The sequence below is a fragment of the Cyprinus carpio genome, chromosome B7 (assembly GCF_018340385.1).
Source record: "Cyprinus carpio isolate SPL01 chromosome B7, ASM1834038v1, whole genome shotgun sequence".
Classification (NCBI taxonomy): Eukaryota; Metazoa; Chordata; class Actinopteri; order Cypriniformes; family Cyprinidae; genus Cyprinus; species Cyprinus carpio.
Genome location: NC_056603.1, coordinates 40,440,940 through 40,458,271, shown reverse-complemented (window position 1 = coordinate 40,458,271; position 17,332 = coordinate 40,440,940). Strand labels below are relative to the sequence as shown.

The following is a 17,332-nucleotide window of genomic DNA, read 5'->3' as shown; positions in this document are numbered from 1 at the left end:
CTTAACACGGGCAGTCATTCATATGGACGAGGACAGCGTGGCCGGCTTCTATCCCGTCTGGGAAAGGCAGGAGATGCTGTACGCATGTGCTGTAGCTTTAGATGCTGACCCTATTGAACTGTGAACTGAAGTTTGACCTGTTAAATGTAAAATGCGCTTACTGTAAACATCACATTGAGAGTTACTCTCTCTCTGTGTGTCATTTCAGCCTGTAGTTGTTGTGAAGAGATTGTGACCAACATGGCAACATAGATGTTCTTATAGAGCAATTACAAATTTGGCTCAGTTTTGGCTATTTAATGTACATTAACAACCCAAATTGATTGATGTGTTAATATATAGTATAAAATTATTAAATTTGAATAATTTGCCATATTTGAATAACTAATTAACATCAAGTATAACCAATTTTTGTATAGTTATGTCAAAATGTATATGCCTCTTGATTCTATGAAGTTACCTGCAAATGTAATTGCATATAAACACATTAATTAATATAATTGGACAATCTTTGAAGGTAAATCAATTCAAATAAAAAAATATATGAACAATCGATTTATAATAATCTCTTATGCAAACCTAAACATGCAAATTAGATTATTTTGTAGCTTTTAAAATTCTTCTTCTTCTTCTTCTTCTTAAAATATATATATTTATATAAATATATAAATTTAATTAACATTTTTGTTTAAATATCATATTAAAAATCTGTTTAATTGCATTTTTGTTGTTTTTGTTGTTTGTGAGGATATCATTAGTTGTTTTTATGTATTTATTTTTTAAAAAGAAATTAAGAATAGGTTTGAATTTAAGCTTTACGGTTGTGTCTGAACTGTGCATGTGAAACGTGTTCATTTCTCTTGTCTGTTGTGTGCTGCCCTGAGGACATGTGGATGTTCTGGTTGGAGATGTGCAGCACAGCACTGCATCTGAGCTGCTTGCTTTTCAAAGGATTTTGCGATAACAGGCAGTATTTCAAAATGAAATCAGCATGCTACAAATCTGTATTTTATAAAGTAGGCATCATTTGTGTGTGCGTTTCTAAATCTATCTGTATCTGTTGTATGTACCGTATGGTTGCTGCACAGAAGGAAATGTGCGAGTCCGGCATGCTGCATCCGCAGGAGACGAGCCCATTGGCTGCGTGAGATGATTGACACCTGTTCTCTGCCTATTAGACATCTCAGTCCGTGTTGACAGAGCATCCGGGAGCCGTGGATTGGTCGATTGCTTTTGATGTGCGTGTTTACATGCATCAGCACAGGCACAACAATCTAGAATCCTCCCAACCCCATTGTGACGTCTCCTAAAAGTGGACTCCTGATTTTCATTTACACCAGTGCACAAAAAAAAACAAATCTTTAATTCAGAGCCGGAATGTGAGAGTTGGATAGGTGGGGGAAAAAAGGAGCATGTTTCGCCTGCTGTTTGCTTTGTGTTAGGACATCATTACCAAAGAGACACAGAACGCCCAAGGCAGATAAAAAAGTTGGCGTGTTTCTGGAATTAATTTAATTACAGGAGTTTGCTTGATTTGCTTGTTTTCTCCTGACATTTGTTGTGTCTCCTTGTTGTTTCTCCGCCGTGTCGTGCTGTTCTGTTCCACATTAGTCAAACGTGTAAAATCCCTCAGAGGGTCTGAGGAGCGATCACACCGTCTGGGGCAAATACAGATGGTCATCACGCATCTCATTCCATCTGATTACCGCAATCATGTGGATAATCCTCATCAAGCTCTCGTGTCTGGGCTTCTGTTGTACACTCGTACTGTACGTGGAGCCAGATCAAACAAGAGCTTTGGCTTTCCAGCCATCTTGGTTTATTTTCTGTGTCACCGACATCCGAGGGGCTTATTAGTTTACCTTCTTTGTCTTCCCCTCATCCCCCTCTTTTCCATTTTCGAGATGCACCAAGAGGAAGAGAGAGGGCTGTCTTGCACCTCAGAAAAGCGTTTGGATCATTTGTAGGCCTGAATCACACATTCTAACTGAAACACACATCCAGTTAAAATATGATAATTCAATCCTGCTCTGTTTTTATTAAATCACGCTCTCGGAATGCTGCGCTCTGCCTGATAGTGCTGTTATTGTTTGTGTAAAACACATTTTCTTTTTCTGCCTCTCTCTCTTTTGGGCTGGGGGTAGATGTTAGTGGCCAGTATGGGGAGGTAGTACGTCAGAGAAGACTAAAATGAGATTTCTCAGCGTGTCGTGTGTGTGTGCACATGGGACGTGATGTGTGAGACTAATGGCTGTCGGTTTGGTGCCTTGGTGTTTTCATACTGCCTTCCTGTCCTGTAATCGGAAAAAAAAGACAAAGGGGGAAAAACAAAGAAATAACAGCAAAAGAAAGAAAGAGAAAGAAAGACTGAACGCAGGAGGGGAGGAGAGTCTGTTTATTCCTCCATCCCCCTCCCCGTCATCCGCCTCTTCTCTCTACCTCTGGAATATAATCCACTATCTCCTGACCTTCAAATCATGCCGCGCTGCAGTCATTCCAATTCACTGGCCACTATGAGCGTGAAATGTCCTCTAGCCCATTTCCCTCTCTCAGCATGGCCTCACTTCCTCTTTTGCTCGCTCCGCTCCTGCACGTATTACACACACATGATCGTGCTCCAAAAGAGCCATAACACACTGAACATTTCATTTCAAAAATCTGTTTTTAAAATCAGTCTAATTGTGACTATTGTGAAAATCCTGACTTAAAAAATAAAGAATGCCAATTAGTATTGGAGACGGAAGTAAATTTTTTTTTTTTTATAATTCAATTTAATTTAATAGTTGCTATATTTAATCAACCTTACATAGGTAACACCTATATACAGTATTTTGTATAATAATACTGTACTGTATTTGTGTGTATGTGAGTATATATATATATATATATATATATATATATATATATATATATATATATATATATATATATATATATATATATATACACATACATTTCTGTTATTGAAAATACCTTTATTTCATAAGATATGAATATTTTATTAAAAATCTGCTGTCTGTTTGATGTGTTTGTGAGCTCTTGAATCTGGAGGGAGTTTCTCAACACTGAGGGTCAAGAAAGGTTCTGAAGAGAGACAAATACAAGTGAAAAAAAATTGATCATGAATTCTTTTCACTCTGTATGAATTATGAGAACACCTGCAGTAAACCAACTGTATATAAAATATTGCAGGCATTAGTCTGTTAATTTTTTGATACATATGCATCATTAGAATTCACACTGTTCAGCTTAATCATACTGTATGTTGCAAGGACAACACCAGCGGTTTCTTTCACACTAAATTGAAGGTGAGATTGTGACATGGTGGGCTTGTACATTGTGTGTGAGAGCAGGACGTGATTTTATTCCTTCACTTCCTGATGCAGTGGGTTTGAGGTGCCTGAAGAGTGGAACCATTATTGCACTCAACCTCAGAGCTGGAGTTAATTCCTCTAACACACTCTTTTTTCCTTTTTATTTTATTTTTTTCTCCCCATTCACTTGCTCTTAAGTAAGTGTGAAATAAGAATTTGCTGTGTGCAACTTCCGGATTTTTCGGGAACTGTATTGCATCATCTTTGGCCGTTCACCATTTATTTTTGCCTTGCCTGTTTTCTTGCATTGAGCTTCATGAAAGTGATAGGCCTGTAGAAACTACAGTTTATATATGTGTTTATGTACATATACAGTCAAACCTAAAATTATTCAGACACCAGATATAATTTTTGATATTTTTGTGTTAGTGAGTGCAGGACACTATAGTTCATTCATGTAAGTGAAGATAACAAAATAAAATAAACTGTGATATATTATGTGACACTGTTTTTAACTGTATAAACAGAAGCAGATTTGAGCTAATTGAAACTAATTAGGAAATGTGATGCTTTGTTAATGTGTGTTTGAGCAGTGTGAAGCTGCTCTGGAGGACCTTGGTTGTCTCTAACTATTCATTCTCTCAGGTCCTGCTGTCCAGTGAATATGAGCTGAGCTCATACACGTTATTGGTAGAGGTTCTGCCGCTCATTAATCACATGACCTTCAAGGGCGAGCTTAATGACCTTGCAGGAGCAGATCAGGTGGAGATGGCTGATGCTGGGGAATTAAATTGTTTCTGATCACTGTTCTCTTAGACAGAAATGAAATAAAATGGAAATGTTTCTTACACGCTTTGATGTTTCAGTACTTTTTTGGGGGGGAAAAGATCTTGATATTTTCACATGTGTCTTAAAGTCCTCGCTAGTGTCTCAAACTGTTCTCAGTTTGGGACAATTGTCAGCAATTGTCTTTTGTTTACATCTTTATTATCATACTTTAGGATTTTTTGAAGAAATCTCTGACATTCTGAGATTTCACATAAGTGTGTACAATAGTATCTCAAACTCTTCTTATATTTGCCAAGATATCAATGTCTGTGAAATTTTATTATGATCATTTAAAAAAAAAAAAAAAAAAAAAAAATAATTATCTCTGATGTGATATCCACATTCACTTTTCTGATTTGTACTCTTACTGCATGTCAACAAATGTCAATGCTTTATTTGACATCATTTAGGAATTTGGAAGAAACATAAAAAAAAAAAAAAAGTTGACATTTAAATAAAACATAACTCACAACTATATCTTTTGGCGAAATAGACCTCACACACATTATGTGACTTTAAGAGATCTCGGTGGCATCTCAAACTGAGCTCATATTAGTCTGTGAGATTTCAATATGAACTTATTCTTAAACGACAAAAGTTCTGAGCTGATATCCACATTCACTTTATTGCTTTCTACTCTTACTGCATGTCAGCAATCGTCTCATTTGTTTACATCTCCATGATTCATAATTTAGGAATTTGGAAGAAACATCTAAAAAAGTTGACATTTAAATAAAACAACTCACAACTATATCTTTTAGGGGAAAATACCTCACATATGTGTCTTGAAGAGCTCTCAAACTGTGATCATATTTGCCAAAATACTAAAGTCTGTTTAAAAAGCGAATGATCCCTGAGTCGATATCCACATTCACTTTATTGTTTTGTATTCATGCACTGTGTGTCAGCAACTGTCTCATTTGTTTACATCTTTATTTCTCATAATTTAGGAATTTTGGAAGCAACATCTGAGAAAAAAGTTGACACCTAAATAAAACGTAACTGACAAGTCCATTAAATCCCCAGAGCTGTGAAAAAGCAACCTCAGAGCAATGAAATTTTCCTTCTGCTAAACAACCATCACGCCGCTTTATAAAAACTGGAGTATATTTGAATATTCTCCTTGAATGGCTCACGTAGGTTCTCTTTGAGAGTTCATCGCAATGAATCTTTTCTCTGTTAAGTGTCTTTCTGCACTGAACTCAATGAAAGCTTTTTGTGAATTGCCTTTTTCTCCTTTTGTCATTCTACTTTCTCATAACCGTATAATTATTAAAGGTGATTATAATCCAGATCCCGCTGATGTGTAAACTTCATATAAAATTGTGTCTGCAGCACTTTCGCTTCCAGCAGCAATCTTAGCATTAAAGCATGGTCTTTCTTCTCGGTGACATTAAAATGGAGGGATTTTGTTTATCCGTGCCTTTGTTTATTTAACATTTCGCACAGCGGGGGGAGTTTTCAGATAGCTTGTTTTCAAGGCAGTCCCTGCAGACAGCGAGCAAACACTCCACAGTTTCATCAAACAGAACAATGCTCAACTTTCCCCCCTCAGTGCCGTGCAGCCAAATACGCCAAAGCAGTGCACCACGGCTCAGGATGATTGAAAATGATTGTCAAAATTTTTTAGAGTCTGTAGCAATATGCATGTGATATTTGTTTTACTCTCTCTCTCCTTTCCCCTCCTTTTCGGGATCACAAACATAGGTGTGTTCCCCTTCAAGGAAGAGCTTTCATAGCATGCAAATAAATATATACATACATGCATACATACACAGACTGTGCATTTATTGCAGATGTGTATATATGCTCAGATGTATTTCGGCGACTTTTGTTATTTGAAGGTTCGTTCTGTAAAACTGACTTGCCATCGACAAGAAGCTGTAGGGAAGAATGGGGTAAGATGTGTCAACCTCTGAAACTAAGTACTAACTATGACTTTTGCCTCAATAAACTCTTAATTTGCTGCTTATTAAAAGTTAGGAATGCAAGCTAATAAGCAACTAGTTAAGAGTGAGAATAAAGGGTTACCCATATTTTGCAAAGAACAATAACATGTCTGTGATACAGAAATACACTTGAGAAACATTTAAGTTTTTTTTTTCCTCCATAAAAGGTTATTTTTAAACATATTGAAAGCAAAGTTTTACTATATTATAATGTTGTGATTAAATAAATATGTATTTGTTTATTGTCTGTCTGTCTGACTAAGCGTGTGGATAGTTTATAAAAATAATGTTCAGAAGAATAAGACTTGGCATAATTGTGCTTTTAGTATATTATTTAAAAACTTTTAATGCCATTTTTTTTAATTCATATTTTTATTTGTAATGTGCCATGATATGGCACAGCTAACCTCTTAATATTACTTTGTTTCATGCATATAATTTTAGTTAATAGCTTTTAGTTAATAGCTCTTTAGTAGCATTTTAATAGCACTGTATTTTGCATATACCATTTTTCTAATGTAAATAAAGAGTGACATAGCTTACATCTGTCTCTTCTAGTGAATGAAGAAAATTGAGTGTGTCTCCCTCATTTTGTGTCATCTCGTTTTCTATTCCTCTTTCTTTGTGTCTTCATTAGATACAGAACAGAATGCTTAGTTACATAATGAAACATGCATTATTAGGAGCGGGACGTTGTTTCACAAGGTCACCTGCTGCCGGGGTCAGATGTCAACATAGAGATGATGATGTTGAGAAGGATTGAGAGGGCATAGAGAGAGGATATAGATGCAACACACTGCAGTTTTGGACCTTATTAAATTGCACTTACTCTTAAAAACATCACATCTGTATAAAAGTCTGTCTTTCTCCACTATTTCCATCTTTTCTCCTCTTTCTCTCAAGTGCAGACTTGATTAATATTTTCTTCTGTTTGGTAACCATGGCAATGAGGTCAGTGGATATGATGCTTAATTGAATCTTTCCCGAGCTTTTGTGTTCACCTCTTGTGTCCGAACACCACAAATATTCTGCTTATTTTAGTTTTTAGTTTTTTTTTTCTTTTCTTTTTTTTTTTCTCAGCACTTGTGCTTCATTTTGTGTATGCTTATGCATTTAGTCTCAGAAAGGAGTTATGAATGCATGTCTGAAAGAGAGCTGTACAGCATATCAAATATTCACAGTGTATTTGCAACAGTTTTGCTGGTGTTGTAAAATTTAACAATATGGCGAACATTACAGTGGTTTATATCTGAAAAATAAAATTGCGTGATGTAGACACAAAATTGCAAAACTTAAACTAAAAAACTAACTTAAAAATCTGAATTGTGAATAGGGTTGCAACGGGGTGGAACATTTCCGGTAAATTTCTGAAAACTTTCTAAAAATCCCTGAATTGTTCCAAAAAATCCTGGAAAGTTTCCAAAATGTCTGGAATATTTCTGAAATTTACTGGAAATTTCCCACCTTTTTGCAACCCTAATTGTGAGATATAAACTCATAATTGCGATGAAAAAAGTCAGAATTGTAAGATACAAAGTGGCAATTGCTTTTTTATTGTTTATTTTGTTGCAAAAAAAACAAAACATAATTGCGATTAAAAAAAAGTCAGAATTGCGAGAAAAAAGTCAGAGGTGCGACTTGTAAACAGAGTCAAGATGAGTTTTTTTTTTTTACTTTTTTTCTTTCTTTTTTTTTTTTACATGATATAAACAATTGCAATTCTGAGGAAAAAGTTTTGAGAAAGAAATTCAAAATTTTTAAAGTTTAGATCTCGCAATTCTGACATTTTTCCCTCAGAACTGCAATTCTGACTTTATGTCTTGTAAATAGACAGAACTGTGAGTTATGAGCTCAAAATTGCAAAAGTAAGATTGTGAATATGAATGTAACACATCACAATTACCTTTTTTATTCTGTTTCTTTTATTCTTTATTCTTCAGAAACCTAGTAGTTTTGTAGATATATACATTTAAGGGGAAATAGATCCACAAAGAAAAGAAAACTGCTTATCACACTCTTTTAGAAATGTATAATGCTATAATGATAAATACTACTTAAAAACAACAATAATATATATATATATATATATATATATATATATATATATAATATATATATATATATAATATATATATATATATATATATATATATTGTGGTTTTGTTCAGTATTTGAATCTGCTTGGCTACAGTGTCTGTTCAGTTAATGGTTCTTCTGATTGAGGGAAAAATCACCATAGAAAATACATAAATATGTAGATTATAAAGAAAATCGTCAATGACTGGAAAACAGTGAAATATATATATGTAGCTATATCACACAGCTCTAATCTGGATGATGTTTCCTTCATTCCCCCGTCTTTTTTCACTTTGTTCTTTTCTTTACTGCTGATTATATGTTTTATGTCTCTGTCTGTCCGTCTCCCTCTCGCTGCTTTTGTTTCTTGCTTCCATAGTGTCCTGCTGGGAGTGGAATTAAAGGATTCGACTCTTTAATGCAGTAATAGATGCTCACTGCCACTTCTGCATCTCTCTCTCTCTCTCTCTCTCTCTCTCTCTCTCTGCCTGCTTACCCTGTTTTTCACCGCCGGGCCACATTTACATACTCAAATCATTCTCAGGAACGATTGTTAAATTGATTTCAAACGACTCTGATGATTCAAGTGGTGAAACAAAAATCCATGCAGTCAGCCAGGCATTGATACACAAAGTGATCCAGTGACACTGAAGCCTCTCCCTGAGCAGGTGCTCTCATTAATACCCACAAAATTGGGGTCCTTCAAGATCCCGGCATAAGTGGGACGTCTAGTCACCGCACACATGAATGCTGATCCACACTTTGTTCAGAATGTCTCATGGGTTAATCCATGACAACACTGGTGAATGTCTTAGAGAGGAGTTAAAATTTATGTTTCAGGTTTATATTTCATTCTTGTTTTATACATATACTAAAAATGGTTGGTGGAAAAAAAATAAAAAATTCACCTAGAAATTGCTAGTAAATTTTTATGAATAATTGCAAATAAATGCTAAGAAACACTTTGAATTAAACATGCATTTTTGAAGCAGAAAATCTAAAATAATATTTTCTTGTGAAGTGTACTCCAACAATCTCTATTTTACTTACAATATTTTAAAATTATTTTATTATTTTTATTATTTTTACTTATTTGTAGTAGGCTACTTTGTATGTTAATATAATAATAATTCACAAAAAAAAATGCAGCTATATTCTTTCTAAATAATAAATAAATAAATAAAATTTGTTTAGCCTTTGATTAGACATGATCACAAGAAAGGATTAGATTGATTGTAAATAAATAAATAAATAAATAGAGACCATTTATGCTTTGTTTAAAAAGCAACTTAACATAAATATAATGGCATTATTATTATTAGTAGTAGTAGTATTATTATATGATATATAATATCATATCATATTTATGATATTAATATTAATGTTAAAATAATAAGTTTTGTTGTTGTTATTATTATTAAAATTAACATGTTTTTGTTGTGGGCTAATATTTATGCATTTTGTATATTAAAATTTATATTAGTTATTGTGTTAAAGCATAAATAAAGCATATCCGATAATTTAATCAGGCACAAGCACTATTAATATATAATTAATCTGCACTGGTATCATAAAACATAAAATTGTGTATGTTCAGTATTTTTCTATGATCAAGATAATATTGGATTTAGTAGTATCTGGAAGTATCTGCCTGGGTTAGATATAGTTTCTTGATATATTATATCTTGATAAGCGGAGTGAATGATATGTTCACTGCATTCTCATTTTGTCATTTGAAGTGAGATTTTGTATTAGCAAGGTCTAGTAACATTTTATTACATGCAAGGCACTGTATATTATGTCCACTTTTTGAAGGTTTTTTTTTTTTTACACTCAACCACTGCATGCCATGTCAAGTTACATTTTCATAGTAGGATACTTATTAGCTGTAGCTTACAGTACACCAGCTTGGAAACATCATGGTGTAAAAGAAAGGTGAAGAAATAGAAAAAATAAATAAATAAACAAACACGCTCAACATCAGATTTGACATATGCACTATAAAATAACCATTAGCAGTTAGCTACAATCTGAAGTGACAGTCTATCAATAATGTCCGTCTGAAAATGGGACAGGTTTGTTGCTGCCTCTAAATCATTGGAGAGTCCATAGAGCTGAGACACAGGCAGGTATAGAAAATGCATTAAGGCGAGATGTTGATGGGAGTGGTGTGACCGTGGGGACACTTAAAGCTCCAGGGGATGTGACTTTAGCATGCACTGTGCTGACACACACACACACACACACATATACACGCACTTGAATCTTGGATTCAACTTCTTTTTGCTGATTAGTGCAGGTTTTGTATTGGATTTGATTGGTTGTAGGCCTCATTCATCTGAGCTCATGCATCTAATGTTTTTGAGTGAAACAAAAATAGTTTGTTGATAATTCAATATGGCAATATTCACTCAAAAACTGAGGTTCTCAGATCAATGAGGTCTCTTTCTTTCTTTCTTGTGGAAAGTTTTTGTACCCTGTGTGAGCAAAGTCTGTAACATTTAGCCCAATGCGATAACTTTAACTAGCATTTTCTAGAAAAAGAAAACTGACCAGAATTCCTGTCAAAATGACCTGAACACACCATGTATAGGTTAAACAATGTAAATCTGAGCATGATAAATGTGAAGATGTTGTTGGGAGTCTTTGCTGGAATGTATTTGGAAAACGTAGCTCTGTGAGATTTCATTTAATATTGATATCTTTCAACCAAATGACTTAGATGACTGCCAAGCGTTGTTCCGCTGAAGGTTAATCAAAAATGAATATGCATTTTGTATCAAGTCACTAAATTTCAATAGCCCGAAAAATTTAATTTCCTCTCCATCTACAAAAAAAAAAGGCATGAATATATTCGCCTGCCAGCAAAAAGCCCTTAATTGCTCTTAATCTTTTATCTATATCGATGTCACTTATGATATTCTTTAATAAAACGGTATCATTAAAGCTCTATTAAAGTTCTCATAATTTTTTTTTTACTTTTTTTTTTTAATGGTAGCACACACAAATCTCTTCTGCCGTGACCTCTAGTTAAGTCTGTGTTTATTTAGTACACCATTCCAGTCCTTTTACCCACCCAACGGCCCACTCTCAATACACACAAACACCCACTTAACTCCGCTGCCTCCTCCCCCTGGTGATATTAGCATAAAATTAGCCTAGGCTGTGCATATGAATGGGCTCTATTCATGAATGAAGTGACTGTGAGTCAGGGTGGACCTAGGCGCCACGTGCCTTTTCTCTCCTGCTGGTATTAAAGTGGCAGCGTCTGATTGTCTGCTTGCCAGCGTTGCTCAGCCATCTGCCTGTGTGCCGCTCTACTTGGCATAACAGACTGGCGTTATGGCAACAAGTGTCTTTTTCCGCATTGCCACACTCAAGCTTGGCAGCCAGCCTGCCCGTTTGCCCGCCCCCATATGCAGATAAAGAGCTTATTATGCCCAGGCAGTGGGTGGGGGAGCAGGAGGCAGGGCTGCTGATTTACATATCACCGCCGAGTTGACACCCTCCAGATGCAAAACAGCCAAGTAGCAATTAAGGCTGCTTAGTGCTTTTGTTTAGAGCGGTGGAGCGGGCATCGCTCAGACGCCTCCAGAGGGGATGTGTATGAGAATTTCAGCTTGGCACGTGGCTCCTAACACCCCTCCCGTTTCGCTCGGCACGCGTTCGGCTTGAACATACGCACCCTTGTCGCTAGGTGGTCTGCTGACTTAGGCCTGGCACTGTGAGCTGCTTTCAAGCACTAGTCGCTGATTACATGGATCACAAACAACTGAAACTGACCGATCACAGATCACAAGCATTGCAACAGCCTCCATATTCAGGCTTATTCTCAGTTTCATGCTGCGCGGGCAGATATAGCGGTTGTTTTTATACTGACACTTAGTGGCCTGGATGTAGCGTTGTGCAAAACCAGAAAAGTTTTTGTAAAAAAAAAAAGTTTTTTGCTGTCAGTCATGATCATTTGTTGCCTGAGCAAAAGTGGACAATTATGAGGAGTTATTGAGATGAAATCTGGTCTTGTGATCTCAAAATGGAAGTCCCCATAAGGTGTCGTGCTTTGTATAAAATATAAGATTTTTGTTATTTCACATGCCACTTTTATATATTATTTAATATTTGTTAATTAAATGATTGCATTTTTTAATCATTGAGATACTAGTATAAATGTATTATTAGTTTAATTAGCTTTATTGAGAATTTTAAAGATCTTTATTTTTTATTTATTTTTTTCTATCAGTTGAAGTCTGTTTTAATACAAGTTAAACTAAATGAAAAGTTGTATTTATTTTATTTAATTATTTCAGCTAATATTTATTTTATGAACATAAACATGTTTTTAGTTTTAGTTAACTATAATAACCCTGGATCCATGCAATTAAATATCGCTTTATTTAATTTTTATTTTTTAGATCTGAACCAGAGAGATGCACATGCATTTGTACAGAGTGAAAGGTGTATGGCTGAGAATGCACACAATATGCATTGATGAATTGTGTTTGTGTTTCTTCATCTGTTGAGAAGACCTTCCATTGCCGCGGTATAGAAAAACACTTACTGCTAATGCAAATAACAGGGCAGTATAAATCAGTGGCCAGGAGCGGGCAAGCAAATATTGTGTAATAGTTATTGCGAAATGAAGTGGCATTGGGATCAATACCTCACTATATCTCACTCCGCTGTGGTGGGCCATTGGAGGCAGGGGTCCTCGCTACTGCCTCCACGGGGCACCATAAATCTGTCGCTGTGTCTGGATGTATATGTGAGCCTATGCCCTCTTATTAAAAAGAGCCAGTAATTAGCACATTGGCCCAAAGCTGCTTTAATGCACCGACAGGAACATAAAACCTCATGTAAAGCTATTGCGCTAAAATATGTCATAGTGTGCACTGTAAAACATGATTTTTCAAAGTTGTAAATAAAACAAAGATTATTTGGAGTGTTTTACAGGACTCTCTCGACTTCAAAATGTCACATTCAATTATTACCTGCCCTTTTTTTTTTTTGCAAATTATAAATTTTTAATTTGTTTTTAAAATGCAAGAAGGATTTTAAAACTGGTAGGTGTTTTTTTCTGTATGTTTTTTTCCATAATTCAGTAACTGTGTCAACCCAGTCAATACATTCCTTAAGGTCTCAAAGGCTACTAGGTCGAATGAATTCTCAGTATAATTTATGCTCGTCTCGCTTTAAAATGAAAAACTGTACTGAACGTGTCATCTGTGCATTTCACAATGAAATTTTTAGTTTCTCTTGTATTTATTGTTTTAATATAAAGAGCAGAGTAGATGGCTGTGAAGCGGTATGGTGTGAAATATCGGTGTGGTCGTCCTAGTGCGTGTTTGTGTCTGCAGCATATTACAAACGCAAGGGCCTCGTGCTATTGTTGTCAAGATGTACACCTTTTTTTTGATGGTACAATACACCTCCCATTGTCATGGATGTAGGTTTGTTCTTTTCCCTGGTTTGTCCATTACAAGGTTTATTCACAAGGTGATTTTATATAGTGTTAAATATGGCCTTGGGGCCAGAAATGATTGGGACCAGTCAGAAAGTATTCGAGCCAGAATGTTGATCAGTCAGCTTGGCGATTAGAGACCTTGGTGTTTTCTTTGAGACGGCTGATTGAAGTGGATGAGGAAAAATTGAATTTCAGATTTGATTGAAGGCTGTTTGATTATGATTATTTCTTTGTGTGTCCTTTTTAGATCTGCGAGGAAACAAGGAAAAGGATTTTGCAGCTGCTCTTCATCGACTGTGGGTGAGTCTGAGCGCACAAAACCATTAAAAGAAGTCTGCCGTCATACTGTGTGTAATTTCTGACCGTGCCATCTGTAACCTACCTCGTGGGCAAATTTTCCGTCTCTTTTTTCCACAGTGTCCATAGTGCATTTAGCTGGGAGAGTGAATTATCACTGTGGCAGAGACGTTTGTGCAGTTTTAGATGTGACAGTATATCTAAAGGAGCTCACTACAGTATTGATCTCTCACATTGGAGTCGTTTGCCGTGCTATTCCTGGCCTCTGTCACTCACTGAGAATTAGGGGTAAAAAATGGGACGCCACTACATGACAAAATGTCACATCTTTGCAAGCAAGTAAAGGGAAAGTAGGAACAGAGAACATTTATGCATTGATAAACCACAGCACTGTGCTTTTTGTATAAAATGATCGCAAATGTTTGTAATAACATGTAATTAATGTGTTATTACACACTCACATTCTATTTTAAATGATTAATTATCATTTGAACTTACTTGAAATAATTAGAAATAGTTTTTGGAGTGTTTTAAAGGTATTTAGTTCATTAAAGTTGGGAAGGCGAAAAAGCTCTCTACTGTTTTATTGATGCTTGAAAACATCTCTCTGGTTTCATACTTGCCTTTAAAGACATATGATCCTAAAAGGAGTGCTGCTTTGTAATACTTTATATTGAAGTCCCACTGTTTTAAATGCAAGCGAGTAATTACCATAAATATCAGCCTCTCTTTTATGAGAAATTTAAAGTCACTTTCAGTGTAAAAAACAGATGTTGAGGCAATCTTGCATAATTGGATATCGACATTATGTGGTTTTGCTAATCAACACCAATGAAGTGGCATTCTATTATTATTTTTTTTTAAATTTATTAATCCACTCAAGTGCAGTTTTATGGCTCTGAAGTGGAAGACTTGTAAACCAAGAGGCCTGCACTCTCAAAGGGGAGCCAGATGGAGAGTGAAAGTGTTTTGGCAACATGTTTTCTAGCAAACCACACACACACACACACACACACACACACACACACACACACACAGGCTAACAGTCTCTTCATTTGTAAACCGATGTTGGTCCATGGGTCTCTGCTGGCCATATGGCTGCTCATCAAGTCCTTCTTCTAATCTTTCTGTATCTCACCCCAGCCTAGCCTTGAACTTGGAGACACTGGATAGAGGTCAGATGCCAAAAGTCATCCTGTGTGTCTGAGGTTGATCTTGTCGTGTGGATTATGAAGCAGTGGGTTGTTTGCACTTCCACTCCGGAGTGGAGGAAGGGGCAGTTGCTCAGCACAGCTCAGAGCTACAGCCTCTGGCGATCGAGTTCGACTCATGTGTTAGCTGTGTGTTGTAGGGTTAGAGTTCCTGACCTCTGACCTGCATTAGTGAAGGACGCATGATACAGCATGAGCAGTCCTAATGCTCTCCTCAATGAGTGGACAATAGACACTCCTATTGATCCACTGGTGCTGTCTGTCTCACTGTTTAAGAGAACTCGGTCAGCTTGCTGTCAACAACTAGACCTCTACTAGAGTTGTGCCTTTCAATATGCAAGTGATAAATCAAATTAGTATGGGGTGAGGCGATGGAGCAAGTTCCATCTGTGCCATTTTTATTTGTGTGCCTTTGGTCATTGCATTGGAGCTTGCATTTAGAATTTTAGATGTGATTGTCAAAATAATAGCTCAATAAAAAATACATAAATAAATAAATAAATAAAGGAATATTCTAACTGAGGTTGCAAACAAGGAAACATAATTCCAATTGGAATCTGGATATAAGAACGTGAAATTTAAATGTATTAAAATTCAAAGACATTCATATGACTCTAATTTTAATTTATAAAATGACAATTTTGGACTTGTTTGTAAGTTTTGAAGAAAGTGTAAATTGCCTTGAAAAATATTTATGGAAATGAAAAAGCAAATCAGCAAATTCCTCTTCCTGTCATTACAGTTCAGCTTCCTGTGGGGTGTAGCCAGTTCAATTCGAAATCACATTCATGTATTGAAAGAGAGACAATTCTTCAATTCTGAACTTTATGCAACCCTGATGTAGATGATCCATGAAAGATTTCCATAACCTCCGAAGTACTGTGCTTTAAGCCTAATCCTCACACATCTGTGAGACTAGCGCTCCACGTGAGGGATCTTTACGCCAGCTTACACCATTCTTTGCTTCAGTTACAATTACAATAAAACTATGTGTAAAACACTGCAATAATAAAACATTATAGCTTGTATAACTTACTCAGGAAGCCCCCGTTCCCCTTATGATAGCACCATGTGATAAACAGCACCTTGAGGAGTTGAACTGTAAGGGCCACTCATACTTGTGGCTGGGCCAGGTGTTGGACCACCACCTCCTTCAACCCAAACCAGCCAAACCACGTCCTAATACTCTCTCTCACCTCCCTACTGGTTTTGCAATAGGAACATCTGGATGTGGAAGTGCAGAAAGCAGACTAGAAATACATGGGCACAGCAGGCCCAGCTCTCTCATTTCACCCCCCTCCTCCCTTTCCCTCACTCCCTCACTTGTGTCGAAAATCTGCTGGAGTGGTCAGAGGTAGAACAACATGTGGAGTGGCCGTTTTCTCTTTCGTTTTCCTTTTTTTGTGTTTTGCTTTTTCCCCTCCTTCTCGTTCCAGGGGAGATCCAGGCCAGTGATAATCCCTCTCTCTCCTCATTAAAGGGAGCTGAATAAACACAGGCCTCTTCCAGTTGTTCCTGCAAATTTCCTCACCAGCCGTCAGGAGACCTTAGAGCGGGCCGGCCCTTCAAAGGCCTGGAGGGCTGAAGGTGGCTCGGGGAGTGCTGGGTCAGGAACATTAGCCGCCACTGAGGGAGCTCGGCCCGGCCCGGCACTCACTTAGCCTGCGGTCAGAGAGAGAGAAAGCAAGAAAGACAAAGACAGAGCGCAGGAGGATAAAGCTAGAGACTTTTCGTGAAAGTTTTGTTGCGTTTGGCCCTTCTTTCTGTATTTGGATCTGGTTGTCGCTGGACTTAGGAAGAAATACTTCAGAGTTTTAATAACACACTCACTTAGCACAACACACCACACACTAATAAGGTTTTTGCGGTGGGTAGGGACTCTAAATGAGTAGTAATACTCCAGACACAGGCCAATCTTCTCCTCTGTTAAGTTAGAGCCTGTCGTCGGCCTTGTTTTAATTTACAAGCTGTGTAGTGACATTCATTTTCTCCTCTCTTTACTTCCTGCCCATCAGCTAAGAGGGGCAGCAGTTCACTAGCGTCGTTTGTGGAAAAGGCAATTAAACAGTCCGAATAACTGCGGCAACTTCAGCGGAGAGCGAAAAGCAGCCAAACCTCTAGTTTAATTGCTTACTCAATAACTCCGTAGGATGAATAAATTGATCAAATTGTGTCTCAAGAGGAAAAAGCAACTGA

The 17,332-nt window shown here is 36.6% G+C and overlaps 1 protein-coding gene across 6 annotated transcripts in view; it reads left to right on the top strand.

Annotated features, from left to right (window-relative positions):
- The window catches only part of LOC109092800 (zinc finger homeobox protein 3-like), a 334,135-nt gene that overhangs the window by 113,090 nt on the left and 203,713 nt on the right, over window positions 1-17,332 (top strand). For 4 of the 6 annotated variants that reach the window (XM_042728652.1, XM_042728651.1, XM_042728650.1 and 1 more), the window contains exon 2: window positions 13,876-13,928. The exons of the other annotated variants lie outside the window; for them this stretch is intronic. The gene's annotated coding sequence lies outside the window, so the exon portion shown is untranslated. The remainder of the gene's footprint in view (window positions 1-13,875; window positions 13,929-17,332) is intronic. 6 annotated transcript variants of the gene reach the window in all.